A 10,983-nucleotide genomic window follows, 5' to 3' on the forward strand; every position below is an offset into this window, starting at 1 on the left:
GTGCAGGGTTTTTCTGGAACTTCCTAGAGCCAGGTGTCCCAGTTCCAGTGCAATTCAGTGGGATCCTGGCTCTGTCACGTGTGCCGCGCTGTTACAAGTGAGACTTAAGGAGGTACAGGGATTTTCCTGCATGCCCAGGCACCTCGCTCCTGCTAATGTCACCGTAAGACAGCAGCCTTGGTGTGTTTGAAAATCCCACTAGGCATTTACCACAACCCTGCTCAGCCAAACCCCTCAGCAAGGCTCCCTTTTCTTTCAGCTGTACTGAAGCTGTAGTCCTTTCAGGAGTAGCCCTGGAGATAGAGGGTACAGAAATGCAGGTATCGGGCCCTAAAACTGCTGAAATGATACCTAGTTGTCCTGAAAGACAGTAAATCCTTTCCAGATGTTGAGTAGCTTAGCTGTCTTCCTCTGTTATGAGACAAAACCTTGAAATGAATTGATATCAATTTATGTATGTTTATATATATGTATGTATGTATATTGTTGTAGCTAAGCACAGTACACATTAGACTGGCTGATGTGTCCACTGAAAGTCAAGAAACAATTTCTGTAAAAACCACAATGTGTTGCCCTGTTCTACTGAATGGATGTATGAATTTGATTTTATACATCCTTTCATATATGTATGTGTGTCTAAGTACAAAAATATGGCTCTATAAACTCTTCTCTATCATTCCTATAGACTCTTATCTGTCATTTCTATATATAATGTATGTATGTACTGTCTGTACAGTGTAGCTCTATATTCAGCTGGTATATATCATGGCAAAGTGTTTGTGGGTTTTACAGAAATACTTCTTTGTTTTTTGTTCTGACACAGATACATGAAGCAACTTTCCAAGAAGTGGCACTAAAGGGGTCTGGAGAGCTTGAGAATGGTACATACGGAGGGGGGCACACCTCTGAACGGCTCTTGACTGTCCTGAGACATCCCACTGAAGCTGACGTTTATGTTAAATGACTTCCTGCTGATTGCATTATTGCAGTATATACTAAATGAATCTGATGTTGAAGGCTTACAGTCTTACCTTCCTTGATAACTCTATGTTAATATTACATTAATTATTCCAGACTTACAATGCTGTTGAATGTTGATAAAGGCTGAATTGCTACTTGAAATGCTGATCCTGAGAGTCCTGTGGCAGGCGCTAAAATGTGATTTCCAAGTCTTAGGGGAAAAGAGGGAATACATTACTACTACTGATTAGAGGACTTCAGAAGAAAGATATTCTAGTCACATCTCATGGAGCACTCGCCTGAATCCCTCTTGCTTTCAGCAGCCGATGCCTTTGCATAAGACATAAAAGGAATATAAACTTCACTTTTTTTACTTAAAGTTTCATGGTGATTGCTGATGTGGAATCAGTTCGGCACGTATGAACAGTTCCCCACAAGAAAGATGCTGTGTGCGCACAGAGCAGTGGGCATTTCCTTTCCCTCTGAGAGCTGACACGTGGGAGTAAAGCTTGTGAAGCAATCACAGAGAGACCACTTTTCACTGCTGTCACCTTCCCTGCAATTTTGGATCTGAGCTTTTCGACTCCAAACTCTGTCACGGCCCATTTCTGCACACCTACTGTTTATCTCAGGTGTCCCTTGTGTAACACTGCCATTTTCATGATGTAGAGAACATGAGAACTGTGTAGCAAAGTTGAAGACTGCCAGGACTGGGAAATCACAGTGCTTCATTTCCCAATGAGTTAAGTGAGATATTGGAAGAAAAAGGGTTTGGGACAAAATTAACAAAAGCACCCAAGTAGCTTAGGAAGCATCAGCCATAAATTATTGAAAAAAAACCCCTCTGTGGTAACCTCAGGTACTGCTACTTTCAGCTGGGTGTTCCTACATGGACAGATGCTCTGATGAACATCCATCAAAGGCTATATTAATGCAAGGTTCCATCAGCTATGTTCAACTGTCATCCTCCAAAATCCCCTTCTCTTAGGTGCTGCAGGAGGAAATAAGCAGCTGTGACATTTCTCAGTACCTCCACCCCTCCCCAAAGTCTGGATGACCTGTGTGGCAGGGGCAGGGAGGAAGAAATATTCATAAAGTGGAGTGGGGGGAACCTTCTTTCACTGTCCTGCACAAGCAACCACTCTGGCCTTCACTGTAGGGAAAATGCTCCATCTTTCATAGGGTATTTGAGGTTTCTGTTTGTTTGTTTATTTAAAAAGAAAGCATCTGGCATATGTATGCAAACATTAATGAGTCATTTAAAATATACTCAGCGCTGTGCTTGTGAGGCTGGGATCTGCCAGCTAGAAGAAGAAATGTGATGGAAGGGAGCAGGCAGACCCTGAAGGACAGCTTTCCAAGCATGAGGAAGGGAGACAAATCATATTTTTTACCTCCTTCCTCTTCCCCCCTCACCACCGCTCCCAGGAGCATTTCCAGCCCTCTGAATCCCTTTGGCGAGGCCTTTGAAAGTGGAATTAAAGTGACTGTCTTTGAGGCTGCTGTGCCCTGCGTGGAGAGCCTGACACTTGCCAGTGGGACTCTCCAAGAAAAGCAGTTTATTTCCAGCACTGTGCAGGGCTACAAATAGACTTGCTGGTGGGGAGGGAGAAGTGTAGGTTGGTTTAGCTCTGTCCTTTCCACGGTGCCAGCCAGCAGCTGGAACCGGTCGAATCAATTAAAATTCATACATATATGAGAAATTAAGCTCTAAGAAGACTCAGCCGCTCTCTCGGAGGCTTCTGAGCAGCACAGCAGGCTGGGAGGTTCTGGCCGGAGCAATGTTTGAAGGCCAGCAGATGCAGGAATCCATCAAAATGCTGGGATTATAGGAACTTCTGGAGTTCCTTTACAGGAGGCAATTTCTTAGTATAAATTGAACATTTAAATCTTTGGCAGTGTAACACTTAGAGAGTTCCAGTTTTGGGAGCAAGAACTCTTCCTGCGTTAGATTTGTTTCTGGGAAGGAAGTATAAGCTAAATCTCCCAACAGGAAAAGATAGTCTTATATTGGGTTCCACTTTCAACATGTGTTACATCAGCGGCAGTATGATTATACTGTGTTGGCTGTGCCAAGCATTTTCCTTCTGTAAATGAGCCCACATGCTCAAAGGCTATTAGAATGAAACTGCTGTGCCATATACAAATACTTTATTATGGTTACTGCTTGGTTTCATCTATTCCTGCTTCTCAGCCCTTTACTGTAGAGAGGGGAACGAGAACCGAAGCAACTCTGGCAGCTGGGACATGTTAAATGGAGAGAAGACTTGTGTGATGCAGGCATCTACTAAAATGTCCCCACTCACCCAGAAAGATGCTCTCTCTTGGTTCTTCCCTCTGTCCTAGCAAACTCATTCATCTTCCCAATTGTTTTTTTTTTACACAGCTGCTGAATCACACACAGAAATATTAATGGGAGGGAGAAAAGAGAGTTCCTCATGCAGTGCTCAGCAGCGAAGGGTGGTTGAAATGGGCTTTCCTGGCTGCTGCTGCAGAGAAGGCTCTGGGCATGCAGGTCCAGCACCCCTGTTTATGGAAGCAGTTTGCATCTGAGTACTAACTAGCAATTTTTATTTTATTCTCCCTTTAGATGCTTTAGATAGATACAGCTTATTCTCTCTTGCCTTTTGGAAACAGCTGTGCCTGTGTTGTGGGGAACAGCTTTGTTGTGGCACAAACTGCATCTGCTCCAGAGGCATTTCATGCTGCACCAGTGTGCACAAACACTTGCAGCTACCATTTGCAAGACAAACCTCATGTCCCCCCAACTCCTGGCAGTGTCAGTTCTCTGCAGACATCTGGGTCCAGTCTCCAGGATGCAAAGAAAAAGCATATTTCAGTCTGTCAGCCCTCTTTCAAAGAAGCGATGGAGCTGCTTCAGGTGCCATGGCAGAGCTTAGATGCCTCCCAGAGACTGCTCCTGGGTTTGTTCATCATCCCACAGGCTTTGTATGGAGGATGGCTTAATCCTGTGCAGGATATTGCATACTTCAGAATACTGCACGCTCTGGAGTGCTGTGTGGATGGAAAATTAGAAGTGAACTGTACAAAACTGTCTGTGAAGGAGGGAGGAGGCACCTTCTCAACATAGTTAATGAAGAGGGAACCAGGGTGCCTGAAATGGGCCAGTGCTGCAGGGAAGGATTTTGGTGGTCCTCTCTTTTAGTGCTGGTTGTAAGGCTGAAAAAGGACCAATGCTTGGGCAAGAGAAAGCAGATATCCAGCCCCAGAGCTAGAAATGTAAGAGGGATGAGTGAAAGCGTGAAAGAACAGGTGACTTTTTTCTGCAGATGGCAGTGGTTGCTGAAGGGGCCACAAAGCATCGGACGAACAGTGCGTGTGCAGAAAGGATCTGCATTTCCACGTCCAGGCTGGTGCGATAATTAATCTTTTGTTATCCTGACAGATGCCTGCAGAGGAGCAGAAACAAAAGATCATGGTCTGACAGTGATTAATGCAGCGTTAGTTGTCAGAATAAGAATCTAAGAATTTTAGAAGTGGGTAAATAAGCTGTAGGCCAGGCTGTTGATTGTGTTTGAGAAAACTGCAGAGGATTACAGCGTGGGGGCAGCTGGGGTTCAGGACTGACTTACCACAGGCACTTATTATGTTTTGTTACTTGTCTGAAACCACCCTGTTCGCAGAACAGGAGAGGAGGGGAAACAGGCCTACGATTTCTGAAACAAATTTCTGCCTCAGGCCTCAGTTATGCCAAAAAACTGGCAAAAGACACAGCCGACCCAAGCCTTTGTTGCACTGGCACCCTCGTGGGGTATGGAGGTGGCCGGACAAGAGCTGCTACCGTCGTGCAACACCGCGGAGCACCTGCGAAGGAGGGAGGCACGGTTCTTGCTGTATGTACTCGTGGCCGTGGATGGCTTTAAAGTAACTGAAGGCTCTGCCGTGCTGTGTGGTCTGCTGGAGAATGCTTCGGCCCCGATCCAAGAAAGGCCTCGTAGCCGCTGAACGCCTGGCATCCCCTGCCAGGCGCCAAGGCTGCTGCGGCGTGCGAGCCGAGCCACGTGCCCGGGGCGAAGGGCAAGGCCCGGCTTGCTGCGTGGGACCTGCCTGCGGGCAGCCGATCCCCGTTGGGCGCCTTCCCCACCAGCACAGGCTCCTGCTCCCTCTCGCCCTGCCCTGGGGCTCGCTGTGTCCTGCTCCCTGCGAGGTGGCTGGGGAGTGTGTGTGTGGGGGGGGCTGTTGGGGAGCTCCTCGTGCCCCACAGGGTGGGTAGCAGAGAGGACGGGAGCTGCACAGGGCACCACGTGGGATCAGGTGCTCCCAGGGAGAGCTCGAGCTCTTGTGCTGCTGCAGCAAAGGGCATTTCTTGGGGGGGAAAGGGGGCGGGGGGGGTAGTGCTTCTCCCCGTGTTTCACCTGCAGGCTGTGTTACAGTGTGCGCCTGCTGGTCCTTGCCGGGGATGGGGACAGCACTGCCAGCCCCAGGCAGTGATGCCAGACCCTGGGCAGCACTCAGGTGCGAGCTGGAGTGGAGAGGTTTGGACTGGAGCAGCTCTGGAGACGCTTGGGAGCAAGTTAACAGCCGCCTGCAGAGGCTGAGAGCCAAACCAGGAGGCAGCGGGCAAGTTCAGGCACCTCCAGGGCTAGGCAGCAGCTGAACGCGACTACGGAGCTCCCAGATTGCAGTTTTCAACCAAGGTGCCCAAATTCTGCCAAAATCTTGCTTAAGGTGCCTATCGTATTTGCAGGCTTTGTTTTTATTTTAATGGTGGTAGCCTTTAATCTCTGTGGCTCACGTTCTCCTTGTGTAAAATGGGGTTACTTATGCTCAACCCTGTTTTGCAAGAAGCGCTGCTATCTCTGGGTGAATCTTCCTCTCGACAACCACAATATTTAACATATAGCATCGCTCGGTGGCTCTGCCTAATTCTCACATCAGTTTCCAAGTTTCTTAATGCATGTACCTTGAGTCTGAGATGTTTGTTAGTGAGTTTTTGGAAGAGGGATTTGCCCACGAGTAAATCTCCACAAAGGGCTGGGGAAAGAGGATGGCTGTAAGCTCTTGTTAGCCTTAATCAGTGTGGCATGAACAGAGTGGGGGCCGCACACATCCTCAAGCATCCAGCACTGCACAGGACCCGCTGCTCAGCACTGTGCGCAGACCCGGCGTTAAAGTGTTTATTTACATGGCTATCCTGTGTTTGCTGATTTTCTTCTGGGCGTCTGAATGGAAGTGCTTTAATCCTTTCAGTTCTTGGTATGAAAAGCTGTTGACAACCCCTGTTTGTCCCACGGAGGTGATGGGTATCACAGTCTGATCCTGCTCTCCTGACTGCGGGCACTGGCGGTTCTCTTGGGCCTCTTGCATCTCTCCTCCAGGCCCAGCTCCCGGTTTCAGTCCTAAAGTGTTTTATTTTGTTTGTCAGACATTTCCTCTAGTACTCATGTTGTCATTTGCTGTGACTGGTGCTGCCCCATTTCTTCTCCGGAGTAATGCAAAGCAAACCAGCCTCCTCAAATCCCGCTTCCCCCAGGCAGGGCTCAGTGACCTCAGGGGCATCCAGCCTGCACCATCCGGAGGCTGCTCAAAGCCTTCCAGGACTGAGCTCCATGCCATGAAAATACAGAGCCACTCTCTTGGGCTGATGTCAACTGGTGGAGCTCCACTGATGTTGATCCAGCTTATACAAGCTGAAAATACAGTTTAGAGTAAAAGAGTAAATGAATCATTCTGCTGAAATGAAGCCAGCTCCGAAGCACACCTGTCCCATGGGGATGCTAAGAAGCGAAAGTTGCTTCCACCCTTTTTGGCTGATAATCCACAAATGAGCCACAAATCTGGCATGGAGGAAAGGCTGCAGTGTAATCCATGAGTCATTTTACCCACTATAGAATGTCACTGGTTCTGGAGAGAGCTGCAGCAGCTGTTTAGCAGAGTGTGCCCAGGTGGCAGAGATGGTCCTGTTATTTATACAGCTCCATAAACAAACTCACTGCTTTGCAAAATAACAGCCCTTCCTTGAGCAGCTTCCAATGCAATTCGCTCCAGAGCAAAGTGGCACGGGGCTGCTGCAAGCCCAACGATGCTGCAAGGAAACTTCCAGCTGCTCTGAGGGCCACAGGAGTAAGCCCTGCAAGAAAAAAACAGTGCAGTGTCACCAGTGGGGCCACAGATGCATGGCAGTGCATCAGCAAGGAGACAGAAAGTGCTGGGTAGGGGTAAGAAGTTACCTTCAATGTAGCTTCATCCCCTTAAAGTCTCTTTCCTTTCTGTCCTCTGTGGCTTTGCAAAATGTGTCTGGAAGGCAAAGCTCACCTTTCATTTTCTTTCCTAGAGGAAAGGCGAGGAAAAGAAGAATTGCTCCATCTTGCAGCTGCAGATGTGAGGCATGGAGGTTAAAGGCCAGATCTGAAACAGACTTAGGCCTATGCAAAACAAGATGCCCCGAGACAGGTTTCCTCATGGGGCAGGGCAGGCTTGGCTGAAGAGCTCTCCCAGAGGGACCTGCTTTGCTGCAGGAAGATGCTGCCCAGGACAGTAACATTTCTGTTGCTTGAGCTAAGGTAACATTTTTCAGATTCCCCTGAATTCAAGGGTTTGTGACATCTGCTCACATCCATCTTTTGTCTGTCTTTTTTTTTTTTTTTTTTTTTTTTTTTGTTCCTTTTTGAAATTCCCTCTTTTCTCAGGGGGAGCCCATCTTCAAGGTGCCAGCAGGAGGCTTTTCTCATGGTTAGGGCTAGGATTGCAGGACCACATCCTCTGAACTCCACACCAAAAGGGAGGAAGAGGTGGAGCAAGAGCGAGACAGGCTACTAGACGCTGCAAAGCTGGGCTTTCCCTGGGTATGTTCATGTACACCATCACAGGGGTTTTCCAACGTGAAATGCATCAACAGCCAGGCTAGCTGATGGGGCAGGAGCAAGCATTGCCAGCGCTACAGAGCTGCGCCCTGAGAGGAGCTGCCGCCATCTGAGAGTGGAGTTTATTAACTCCAGATTTTTACAGTGTAGCTGGCACGCCAAACAATACGGTCCAAACACAAAGAATCACTTGCAGAGATAAATCAGGGGAAGGCATCTCCAAAGGCTCCTGCTAGCCCGAGTCACGCTCAGCCGCTGTGCCCAGTGCCAGCTGCCGAATGGCAGTGGGCCTGCAGCTGGGTCCCAGGCACCGACCTGGGGGAGAGGGCTCGTTACTGATTGCCTGATTAGCAAAACCACTAAGAATGGCCACTGCTTTCCTGACTACAGAGCACGGGTGTTTTAAACAGTGGGCTTGTCCCTTACTTACAGGCGAAGGGAGCTTGGGCCAGTTGGTTAGTCATAGGGGAAAAGGAGGGGGTGATTTATAGGTCCTGTGGTGGCTTGGTTGAGGAGGGGCTTTAGGGGCTAGCTAAGGGATTTACCCGTGACAAAGGAAGTAGGGCAACAGCTATCACAATCCCAATCCTCGTAGCCATTTGTCTGCTTTGAGGTGTTTAGAAATACCTTTACTATGTCGTTTTTGTCTACAGGAACAGGTGGAAAGGCTGGAAAAGTTACCTCCTACTGCTGCTTGATGCTGTCCCTCAGCTGGAAAGAACCATCCCTGGTCCTCAGCCAGCAGGGTGAAAGCGTGTGCGCACCCTTTGTCTGCAGTGGCACCGCATCAGCCTTCCTGAAGGGCAGGGTTGGACTCGGAGCCTCCCTGCATGGTGCTTGTACTTGCCCGGCTGGCTGGGGTCTTAAAGCTCTTCTAGCTGTGCTTGGAAGAGAACCCCTCACCTTGTACTGTGTCCTTAAGTAAGGTTCAGGAGGGGGTTGGGTACACCAATAACAGCTGACAGGATGGGGAACACAGCAAACAGGTTTGCAAGCAACTCTCTTGCTGTGCTCCTCCTGTGTGCTATAATGTCTCTCATCCTTCAAGTCCCATGCAAATGCTGCTTGAGCTCATTAGCCTGTGCAGGAGGTAAATGAATAATTGTGTCCTTTTTTGGTTTTGTTTTGTTTTGTTTTGTTTTTTAAACAGGGGAAAGGCCATATTTGGACCCTCCTGTTAGGTCAGAATTGGAACTGGAACTTTGAAAACAAAGCTTTTCCCCCAAAATGATGCTATAAGATAGTCCCTCAGCCTTGTACTCAGATAAGGGCTCCAAGACTGTTGAGCTCTGAACAAATTTTCTTGCTGCTGCTAAATACAGTAGGACTTAGGTAAATGGTTTTTGATGTTCACATCTGTCCTGAACTTCCTACTTTTCATGTCCTTTTTAATAACTGATCATCTCAAACCTTCCCATTTTGCTTGAAGTACAAACGTTTCACGAGGGTGCTTTCCTGTTTGCCCCCACCCTGTAGATCGTGGTGTTAGTCTTTGATTTGGATCTTGTTAGTATTTCTGCAGAGTAGATAGAGTTATGAAATATATTCAGAACTTAAAATTCAGGTGAGAGCAGCTTCTGTGGGGGCAGGGATATGCATAGCAAAGAGAGACAGAATAAAAGTTCAGTTATTTCTCTTTTCTTTTTGTGTTGTAGGACAAACCTTCCAAAAAAAATGAAGGCTTTGCCACATGTTTTCTATAACCGGCCAAATAAAATATTATGTTTTAAAGCATTTGGGGGCAGAGAAATAACTCAGGCTCTGGGTTTAGCATTTTTACTTCCTCACAATAGCTTCTGCTGAATGATGATCTTTAAAACTATGCATGTGGGGGGCTAGATCCTGACCCCCATTGCATCTGCTCTGCACCGCTGCAAAAACTGCAGAGCAGGGAGAAAGTTAGTTTAGCTGGATTGCTGGAGATTACCCTGACCCAGTTTGTCAGCTGTAATGCAGGAGACTGGGCTCTGTGGCCAGAGCATGGCAGAAGGAAGAGAATTTGTTGTGACACTGATTTATTTGGGTACGTTTTGGGTGGGGTTGTGGATGTTCCCCCCCTGTTAGCACCTCGGGGGCGGGGTGGTCCCTAGCTACTCTCCCAACACAGCTCCGGAGCTTGGCAGCAGCCAAAGCTATGCCTTTGACCGTTTTTTCTGGATATATGTGCCCTTGCCACACGAGAAACGCATGTATTGCACAAACCGCAGCTGTCACAGCTTGCTCACGTGGATGTTTCTTGATGCAAACTTCAGAGAGTGTTCCCCTGCTAGCCAGCAGCCTAGAGAAAGCAGAGCAGATTACTCCCGCTGCGAGCTTCCCGGTGACCAAGCCCGGGTACAACCACGCACGTTTCTGTCATGAAGCCATCTCCTGTCCGTGTTTCCCGGAGCGTGTTTTGCCTTTCAGCAGCAAGCATGGGCATTTGCTGTACGGGAGGGCCACCCTGATGTCTAACTCAGTGCTGATTGCTACAGGCAGTGGAAACTTTGCCTGCATTTAAGCAGGGAAAATGAAACTGGAGTGGGCTGGAGCTATCCACAGAGCGTGCTGTGTTTGAGTAACTCAGCGTTTTCCTTTAAAGACTCTGAATAGATTGGTTTATACAGCTTTTTTTTTCACTGTATAAAATTGATCTATTGTTTTAACAGTAATTCAGTCTTGGCAAGTTTATTTAAAAAAAAAAAAAAAAAGTCTGCATTGAGTTTACCCATGATTATCCACCTCTGGAATTCCAATTTTCCCTATTCTCCATTTTCTCACAAATCAACAATACTCTGAGCTTTCCTCAGAGGATCCTGAAACAGAGAACAAGGAGGAAATTTCAGTTTCCATTACAATGTAGTATTAAAAAGCATACTTTCCTCTTTTGCAATGGTGGAGGAAAGATTGAAAATGAGAGCTGAATATACTTTATAGGCTCAGGAACCGGAAAGCAACAAATAAAGAACCTAAAATTCATTGAGATTTTCTGTTTGCTTCAGCTTTTCTGTTTTTAAACTAGCAACAGGATTTCAGAGGCCTCATTTGCACATCTGTCCTTAGCAATGGGCAATGCTGGGGTCCTACTGAATACTGCAGGACTGCTGCTCCAAAGTGCTCTGCATTTTCCCTGATCATTAGTCCCTCAACCTGCTCAAGGTCCTTCTCCTTCTAACCTGATCCAATGTTGTGGTTTAGGCCTGGTTGGCAGCCAACCACA

The sequence above is a fragment of the Tyto alba genome, unplaced genomic scaffold, assembly GCF_018691265.1.
Source record: "Tyto alba isolate M040663 unplaced genomic scaffold, T.alba_DEE_v4.0 Super-Scaffold_22, whole genome shotgun sequence".
Classification (NCBI taxonomy): Eukaryota; Metazoa; Chordata; class Aves; order Strigiformes; family Tytonidae; genus Tyto; species Tyto alba.